General features: G+C 44.4%; 1 non-coding gene across 1 annotated transcript; it reads left to right on the top strand.

Annotated features, from left to right (window-relative positions):
- Nucleotides 1–4,649: 4,649 nt before the first annotated feature.
- Nucleotides 4,650–4,752, top strand: LOC120362416 (U6 spliceosomal RNA). The gene has a single exon (XR_005578325.1). It is a non-coding gene; the product is annotated as a U6 spliceosomal RNA (small nuclear RNA).
- Nucleotides 4,753–9,327: the final 4,575 nt, after the last annotated feature.

The following is a 9,327-nucleotide window of genomic DNA, read 5'->3' as shown; positions in this document are numbered from 1 at the left end:
AACAAACTATGCTATCAACTTCTCCAGGGGACTGAAGCGTATTCACTGTTTCCTGTAGCATCTGTGTTGCTCATAGGTGCACAATGCATGTGCGTTGCATCACTGGATGGCTGCTTAGACACGTGGCTCCTTGTTTGTTGCCACTCATGTACTCAGCATTCAAATGAAATATTTCAGCCATGCCACAAATGCTTGCCAGCAGGCTAGGAACACCTTTCCTATGGCAGATAGCAATGGGCATCTGTGCAGTCTAATTGCAGTAGGCCAAGTTAGCTACATCGTATACAATTTTTAACTTATCTTTTTTTTTTTTTTTTTTTTTTGAGACGGAGTTTCGCTCTTGTTACCCAGGCTGGAGTGCAATGGCGCGATCTCGGCTCACCGCAACCTCCGCCTCCCGGGTTCAGGCAATTCTCCTGCCTCAGCCTCCTGAGTAGCTGGGATTACAGGCACGTGCCACCATGCCCAGCTAATTTTTTGTATTTTTAGTAGAGACGGGGTTTCACCATGTTGACCAGGATGGTCTCGATCTCTCGACCTCGTGATCCACCCGCCTCGGCCTCCCAAAGTGCTGGGATTACAGGCTTGAGCCACCGCGTCTGGCCCTAACTTATCTTTAAGCCAATTTTTTCCTCATGTCCTAACCTAACGTCTCTCCAGTCCTGGATCTCTAGGCCCAGGCCACTGGCTTGACTTGCCTTAGCCAGAGATCTTTCTTTGGTGAGTGACAAAATCCCAACTCAAACAACTTGCATAAACTGGAGAGCTACTGGCTTTCACAACTGGGAATGACTTGGGAGGCTTGGAGAACTGAAGGAGGGGCTCCTGAGTCCAGGGACCTGGGGATGGAATGAGGGCCCCTACCCGGCAGGGCCTTCTCTCCTCTCCACTTGCCAGGTTTTATTTTGCAGACAGCTGAGCACAGGAGGCAGGAAAGAGAGTCATCTGCAACCCAGAACCTGCCTCTTGAATCTTATGATCCCAGAGGAAAGGAGAGCAACTCTCCTCCCACTTTGATTTGGGAAATTTGGGGGAAAGGCTCCAGTTGGCCTAATGTTGGATGCCCACCTCTTGGACCAATTCATTCACCGTCAATCATTCAACAAATATGAACAAATATGGTACTGGGCCTAGCCTCATGGAGTTCATAATCACTGGGGAGACAAACATAACTCAAGTAGCCAGCCAGTGCGAAACTGCACTGTGGCATGTGCTTTGCAAAGGAGAGTGATGATACTTTGAGAGTGTACGTGGAGGATTTGAACTTGGAAGGTGGGGAAAGCTTCCCTAAGAAAATGATGTTTGCACTGAGACAAAAAGGATGAGTTACGTAGGTGGAGGGTTAGGGAAACGGCATGGGATGGAAAAACCGCTATGCACAAAGCAGCATGTTAACACCAGAAACTGGGGCTGCAAGCATGGCTAGTAGCTAAACAGCAGTGAGCAGGAAGACAGTCCATGGGGCTTGTGGGCCACATTAAGAAATGTTGTCTTTATCCTAAGGCCATAGGAAGCCAAGAGCAAAATTGGGGGTGTAAGGTGACACAATCCTATTTGTCCTTTGAAAGAATGACTCCAGCTGCACGGAGGTGGCCCAGAGCGAAAGTGAGAACAGCAGTTAGGAGGACACCCAGTTGTTCAGGAGTTAAATGATAACAGCTGGGACTTGAGTGATTGAGGAGATGGACGGGAAAGAGATCCAGGAGGCAACATTGGCAGATCGGGGAGCTTCGATGAGGCAGGTAAGGGAGAGGTTGCTGTCCAGGATAACCTCCAGCTTTCTAGCTTACTCAGCCATGTCCAAAGGGATGCGGGATTAAGTTTGGCCTGGCTGGGTCCCATTCTCGCCCCTATGGACAGGATCAGGCACTGCGGCTCATCAAACTCACTGGATTTGCCTACAGTTCGGGAGAGATTTCCGGAAGAGAAGTGGTACTGTTACCAGGAAAAGAGGGATGGGAAACCCAACTGAAGAGACCCCAGCTGTAGCTACCACAGCCACTGCAGGGATAACACAGAGTGGCCGGTCTCTGGCCGCCCGGGGATACTAGCAGTATGTGCTACATTGATATTTGCCATTAAACATCAGTTCACCTATGCCATAGGGCAAGACACTGAGGGTCACAATCCGGCTGCTTCAGGAGCCCCCGGGGGAGGTTTCCTGCTGTGAAGTTCACTGTCGTAAGCACTCACCGGAAGGGGCACTGTTACTCTTCTCAGCCACTTTCCTGGCCCCTGAGGTGGCCGACCAGGTGGCATCTTAGCCCCAGCTTGAATCGGGGGTTAAAAGGGCAGAGGAATTAGTTCCAGTGGTCTCAGCCAGCCTTGGAAGTGGCAGGAGGAGCTACAGTCATACTGCACGGGAACTAGTTTTGCATAAAGACCCACAAAGACACACACTTAGGCACTCGTTGGCATTTTTAAAATCTTTCCCCATCATGATATGGAGACCTAAGAAGAAAAAATGGTCTTTGTTTATCTTAGGAATTTCTGTCAGTGGTACCTAGAGGCCACTGGCAAATATCTTTGAATTATAAACCAAAATGATAGCCAGGGAGGAAGTTAGAATAGTAAGAACTGGTCTTTCAAGGTGCCCTAAGGTAGTCAGCCAAACCGGCTGTATTAATGACAAAGTAACAGAAGCCAAATTGCCCAGGATGTTTGTCTAAGAAAATGATAGTGCCAGTTTTCACATATCCAGTGACGGATACAGACTTGTGAGGGTTTGCTGAGTTCTTGTAAAGGGGCGGGGGGCTGCAGGCTTTGTCTTGGAGAGGATGTGCACAAAGTCAAATGCTCTATCTGGCAGGTGGACTTCTATCCTTGCTTTATTTTTTTTTTCTTTCCCCCCCAAAATACTGTTTAAGGGCTGGGCGCAGTGGCTCACGCCTGTAATTGCAGCACTTTGGGAGGCCAAGGTTGGGAGGATCATGAGGTCAGGAGTTCAAGACCAGCCTGGCCAACATGATGAAACCCCGTCTCTACTAAAGATATAAATATTAGCCGGGCATGGTTGTGGATGCTTGTAATCTCAGCTACTTGGGAGGCTGAGACAGGAGAATCACTTGAACTTGGGAGGCAGAGGTTGCAGTGAGCTGAGATCACGCCACTTCACTCCAGCCTGGGTGACAGAGAGAGATTTTGTCTCATAAAAAGAAAAAAAAAAAATCTGTTGGAAATAGTTTGAGCAGTCACGAATAAAAAAATAAAAAGCAAACTCAGGGAAAGAAAATACACTGTCTATACAATAACAAATCAGGAAAGTCCTGGGTATCTGTCACAGAGGTAGAATGGTAGATGAAGCTGGCTGCAATTCTCTCCAAACTGGTGGAAATACTGGGGTTTTTACCTAATACTTTAGTACTAAGTAAACGGATGGCATTTCGAAGTTGGTGGTTTCTGTTCTTCCTGTGGAACAGGTCTCTGGGCCTGAGCCCACCCTCAGCGTTGGCAGCCGCCTCCAGGGCAGTGCTATCTTTGCTATGGTATCTCTACTTAGTAATAAGAACTAATGTGCATGGGAGCTTGCTGTGGGCCACGTGCTCCAAGAGCTTTGCCTAGTAGTTATTTCCATCAAATCTTCACAGCAACCTGTGAGGTAGCTCTATACTCGTCCCCAATTTTTTTGTTTTTAGTAGAGATGGGATCTCCCTATGTTGCCAGCCTGGCCTCAAATTCCTGAGCTCAAGCTATCACCCCCTCTTGGTCTCCCAAAGCACTGGGATTACATGCATGAGCCACTGCACACATCGTCATCCCCATTTTAACCCAGGTACACTGAGCCCTAGCAAAGAGCTCAGCTGGTAAGTGGTGGCACTGGGATTTGAACCTGGGCAGTCTGTTTCCAGAGTCTGCTGGCTGAGCTACTGTGCAAAACAGTGCCTTCCAAACATTCTTTTCTACCTTATTGCTCCTTGAATTTTGGCCCTGGGTCCAGTTTGGGGCCAGGCAGAAGATAGGAATAGTTGGCACGATGGTAACAGGGTATATGTGAAAGTGGGGGTTTGGGGCTGGGCGCAATGGCTCACATCTGTCATCGCAGCATTTTTGGAGGCTGAGGTGGGAGGATTGCTTGAGACCAGAAGTTCAAGACTAGTCTGGGCAACACAGCAAGATGCCGTCTTTAAAAATTAAAAAAAAGGAGCCGGATGTGGTGTGTACCTATAGTCTCAGCTACTTGGGAGACTGAGGTGTGAGGCTCTCTTGAGCCTAGAAGTCTAAATGTGCAGTAAGTCATGGTTGCACCACTGCACTCATGGAAAGAAGAAAAGAGAGAAAGAGAGAAAGAAGACAGGTACAGTGGCTCACGCCTGTAATCCCAGCACTTTGGGAGGCTGAGGCAGGGTGATCGCATGAGGTCAGGAGTTACAGACAAGCCTAGCCAACATGGTGAAACCCTGTCTCTACAAAAAATACAAAAATTAGCTGGGCATGGTGGTGGGTGCCTGTAGTCCCAACTTCTTGGGATGCATGAGTTCCAGCTTCTTGAGGCACGAGAATTGCTTGAATCCAGAAGGTAGAAGTTGCAGTGAGCCAAGATCACACCACCGCACTCCAGCCCAGGTGACACAGCAAGACTCTGTCTCAAGAAAAGGAAAGAAAGAAAGAGAGAGAGAGAGAAAGAGAGAGAGAGAAAGAGAAAGAATGCTCACTTTGGCAGCATATGTATTATACAGTAATTGGAATGTTACAAAAATTAGCATGGCTTCTGTGCAAGGATGAAACACAAATTTCAAAGCATTCCATATATTAAAAAAAAAAAAAAAAAGAAAGAACGAACGAGAAAGAGAGCAAGAGAAAAAGAGGGGGTTGAGGTGGGTGTTTTACATTTGTCCTTCAACTATGGGCGGACCATAGTGACTTTCCTGATGTCCACATAAGAGTGACTGGTTGTTGCGCCTAGTGTTGGCTGCTGCTACCAACAATTTCCCAGTACTCTGAGAGTACATACAGGCTGCTACCAAGTAAGACCAGAGGGGCAGAAACTTATTACTTACCCAATAGCTAGCATCTCTTTTTTTCCTTAGAAACGGAACATTAAGGCAGAAAGCGGTGGCTCACACCTGTAATCCCAGCACTTTGGGAGGCCAAGGAGGGTGGATCACCTGAGGTCAGGAGTTCGAGACCAGCCTGACCAACACGGTGAAATCCCATCTCTACTAAAAATACAAAATTAGCCGGGTGTGGTGGCAAATACCTTGTAATCCCAGCTACTTGGGAAGCTGAGGCAGGAGAATCGCTTGAATCCAGGAGGCGGAAGTTGCAGTGAGCTGAGATCGTGCCACTGCACTCCAGCCTGGGCAAAAAGAGCAAAACTCTGTCTCAAAAAAAAAAAAAAAAAAAAAAAGAAAAGAAAAGAAAAGAAAGAAAGAAAGAAACAAAACATTAATTTTACTTAGCTGGGCAATGGGCCCAACTAAAAGACAAGATTTCCCTGCCTCCCTTACATGCAGGCATGTGACTAAGTTGTAAACACTGAGACATTAGCGGAAGTGTTTGGAGAGACTTCAGGGATTAAAGGGACCTGACTCAACCGGAGGTGAATTCTTTTGTTCCTCCTCCTTCCTGATGCCTGAAATGCAACTTGATGGCTGACACTCAAGAGCTAGCTTGGACAGCAGAGTCTACTCTGTAGATGAACAGTGCTTCCAAAGCTTTAACGTGCCTGTGAATCCCCTATGGATCTTGTTAACACTGCAGACTGATTCAGTAGGCGCTGGATATGTTTCTTACATTTCCTAGCTCTGTTCATAAAGGGAGCGTAGGTGCAGTGCCCGCCCTAATGTATAGGAGCACACCTGACACCCAGATCTTGGCTTCTAAATGCCATATTGCACTAAAAGAAACCAGGGCTTCTTGGAAAAATGGCTAATCATGGAGCCAGAGCAGGGAAAGTATAAGAAAAGACTGGCACACCTTGTGCCATAAAGCCAGGAAGTACTCAAAAATAATGGGGACATGTCAAAAGGTCACAGAAGCCAACTTGAAAGCACTACCACTAGTCACATCAGGGACAATCTGAGAGCTAAAATTAATAATGACAGTCATTGTTTCCTGCCAATGAAAAAAGAAAAAAAAATTTAAATAATGACAGTGACAGATTTATAACTAATGGAGTAAAATAGGAAACCATGAACTCATACAGACATAAATAAATCAATGAACAAATGAAATGTTTGACGGGCAATCAGACTTTTACATAGTTTCAAAATACCTCCCTACAACATAGTAGTTATAAAGAGAAAAATAGCAACTTTTTGCTATAATATCTTTTTTTCTTTTGAGATAGAGTCTCACTCTGTCGCCCAGGCTAGAGTGCAGTGGAGCAATCTTATCTCACTGCAACCTCTGTCTCCTGGGTTCAAGTAATTCTCTACCTCAGCCTCCCAAGTAGCTGGAATTACAGGCGCCCGCCACCACACCCAGCTAATTTTTTTTTGCATTTTTAGTAGAGACGAGGTTTCACCTTGTTGGCCAGCTGGTCTTGAATTCCTGACCTCATGATCCACCCGCCTTGGCCTCCCAAAGTGCTGGGATTACAGGCGTGCGTTGCTGTGCCTGGCTAAGAGAATATCTTTGATTAAGATAACAACTTGGCCGGGAGTGGTAGGTCAAGCCTGTAATCCCAGCATTTTGGGAGGCCGAGGCGGGCAGATCACGAAGTCAAGAGATCAAGACCATCCTGGTCAACATGGTGAAACCCCATCTCTACTAAAAAGACAAAAAATTAGCTGGGCATGGTGGCGCATGCCTGTAATCCCAGCTACTCAGGAGGCTGAGGCAGGAGAATTGCCTGAACCCAGGAGGCGGAGGTTGCGGTAAGCCGAGCTCGCGACATTGCACTCCAGCCTGGGTAACAAGAGCGAAACTCCGTCTCAAAAAAAAAAAAAAAAAAAAAAAAAAAATACAGCAACTTAATCAAATGCTCAAAATGAATGCCATTGGCAATGGGATAAAATAGAATCATGGGCCACCTGACATAATGTAATGAGAAGAATGCAATGTCAATTCTGTGATATTTCCACCAAAAAATGTAGCATTTCAATCTAATAATAAGGAGGTATCAGACAAACCCAGATTGAAAGATATTTTATAGAATAACCGGTCTATAATGTTCAAAAGTGTCAAGCTTGTGAAAATCAAGGACCTGAAGAACTGGTCCAACCTGAATGAGCAATTCTTACGTTTTAGGCCCGGCACTGAAATGTAACTCCCGATTTTGAACTGGATCCTTTTGCTATGGAGGACCTTATTGAAGCGATCAAGGAATTTGAGTGAGGTGTGAGGATTTGACAGTGGTGATGGTTTGCATGGGAGTATCACGGTTATGGAGAACGGCCTTGCTTCTAGGAAATAAATATGAGTTTGGGTATGATGCCTCAGATCAGCAACCCTCAAACGGTTTAGAAAACAATTTTTTATACTGTGTTTCCACCTTCTCTGTAGCTTTTGTCATTGTTTCAAATTAAAAAATTAAATTCCATTGATAAAAAAAGCTTAGCACCAAAGTGAGGCATTTTCATTCTGCTACTCTGTTGTAGGGGATTTGGAGGCTTGGATGTGGATGATTGTTCTGGTTTGTTTAAAAATGTAAAATCATTCTTTAGGACGCAGCGGACTTAAGTTTCACTTCAGACCTGACTCCCCATCTTATCCCCCAACAAATCTCAATGATGAAGGACTTTTACTTTCTGCTGAATTCGGAGTTAGTTTTTAAGAGGAGCGGTTATTTTTAAAATAAGAGCAAGGACAAAACAATGAAAACACCTTTAAAAAATATGCTGTAACTGGGTTAGCCTCTAAGGTTGTGCTGTTCATACCTCACCAACAATTAAAAATATTATTTTAAATTGTTAGAATTTAAAGCATTAATATACTTAATAATATAATAAATTACAGTATAACATATATAGTATAAGTATAATCAAATATACTTCAAATATTAATATTAAGTATAATACAACTGGGGGTGGAGGCTCATGCCTGTCATCCCAGCACTCTGGGAGGACAGGGCAGGTGGATCACTGGAGGCCAGGAGTTTGAGACCAGCCTGGCCAACAGGGTGAAACCCTGTCTCTACTAAAAATAAAAAAATTAGCTAGGCTCAGTGACCCATGTCTGTAATCCAAGCTACCGGGGAGGCTGAAGCAGGAGAATTGCTTGAACTCAGGAGGTGGAGGTTGCAGTGAGCCAAGGTCATGCCACTGCACTCCAGCCTGGGTAACAGAGTGAGACTTCTTCTCAAAAAAAAAAAAAAAAAAAAAAAAAAAAAAAAATTAAGCATAATACCTCTACATTACTGAATATACCAAGGGAAGACATACATAGCATGAACCATATAAAAACTGATACATTGGATTTTATACAAATTAATACCTTCTGCTCATCAAAAGATGCCATGAAGAGAATGAATGTCAAGTTTTCTATTACCCATATAGAATGGGAGAGTCTATCCAAGACAAATGTATGTGACAAAGGACTTGTATTCAGAACATGTAAAGAAATTCTACATCTCAGCACTAAGGAGACAAAAACCCAATTAAAAATAATTGGGCAAAAGTCTTGAACAGGCACTTCATAAGAGACATGAATGGCCAATACGCAAGAAAAAAAGTGCCAGAATCCCTAGTCATCAGTAGCAGGAACCTTTAAATTAAGAGAGGCTTAAGAGATATGTTGACCAATACCAATAAGTAGAACTTACTTACATCCTATTTCAGACAAACAACATGTAAAAAAATTACAAAAAAGCTGGAGATGTATGAACACTGACTGGATATTTTATATTAAGGTATTCTTGGCCAGGTGCAGTGGCTCACACCTATAATCCCAGCACTTAAGGAGGCCAAGGCAGGCAGATCCCATGAGGTCAGGAGTTCAGGACTCCTGGCCAACATGGTGAAACCCCATCTCTACTAAAAATACAAAAATTAGCCGGTCATGGCAGCACAGGCCTGTAGTCCCAGCTACTTGGAAGGCTGAGGCATGAGAATCACTTGCACCTAGGAGATGGAGGTTGCAGTGAGCTGAGATCGTGCCATTGCACTCCAGCCTGGGCAACAGAGTGCAACTCTGTCTTAAAAAAGAAAAAAAAAAGAGAGCGAGAGAAAAAGGAATTATTATTCATTTATTTTAACTGGGATGATGGTATTGTGGCAATAATTTTAAAAGAGTCTTTATCTTTTATACGTACTCTGAAATAGTTACAGATAAAATGTTATGAGGTTTAAAATGTGCTTCAGAATAATCTAGGGACATGTAGATTGGGGGAATGTAAATGAAAGAAAATGAACCAAATGCTGGGAGCTGTTGGAAGCAGGTGATAGG

This window comes from Saimiri boliviensis, chromosome 15 (genome assembly GCF_048565385.1).
Source record: "Saimiri boliviensis isolate mSaiBol1 chromosome 15, mSaiBol1.pri, whole genome shotgun sequence".
NCBI lineage: Eukaryota > Metazoa > Chordata > Mammalia > Primates > Cebidae > Saimiri > Saimiri boliviensis.
The sequence above is the reverse complement of the archived record's forward strand: the minus strand, read 5'-3'. Positions and strand labels throughout refer to the sequence as shown.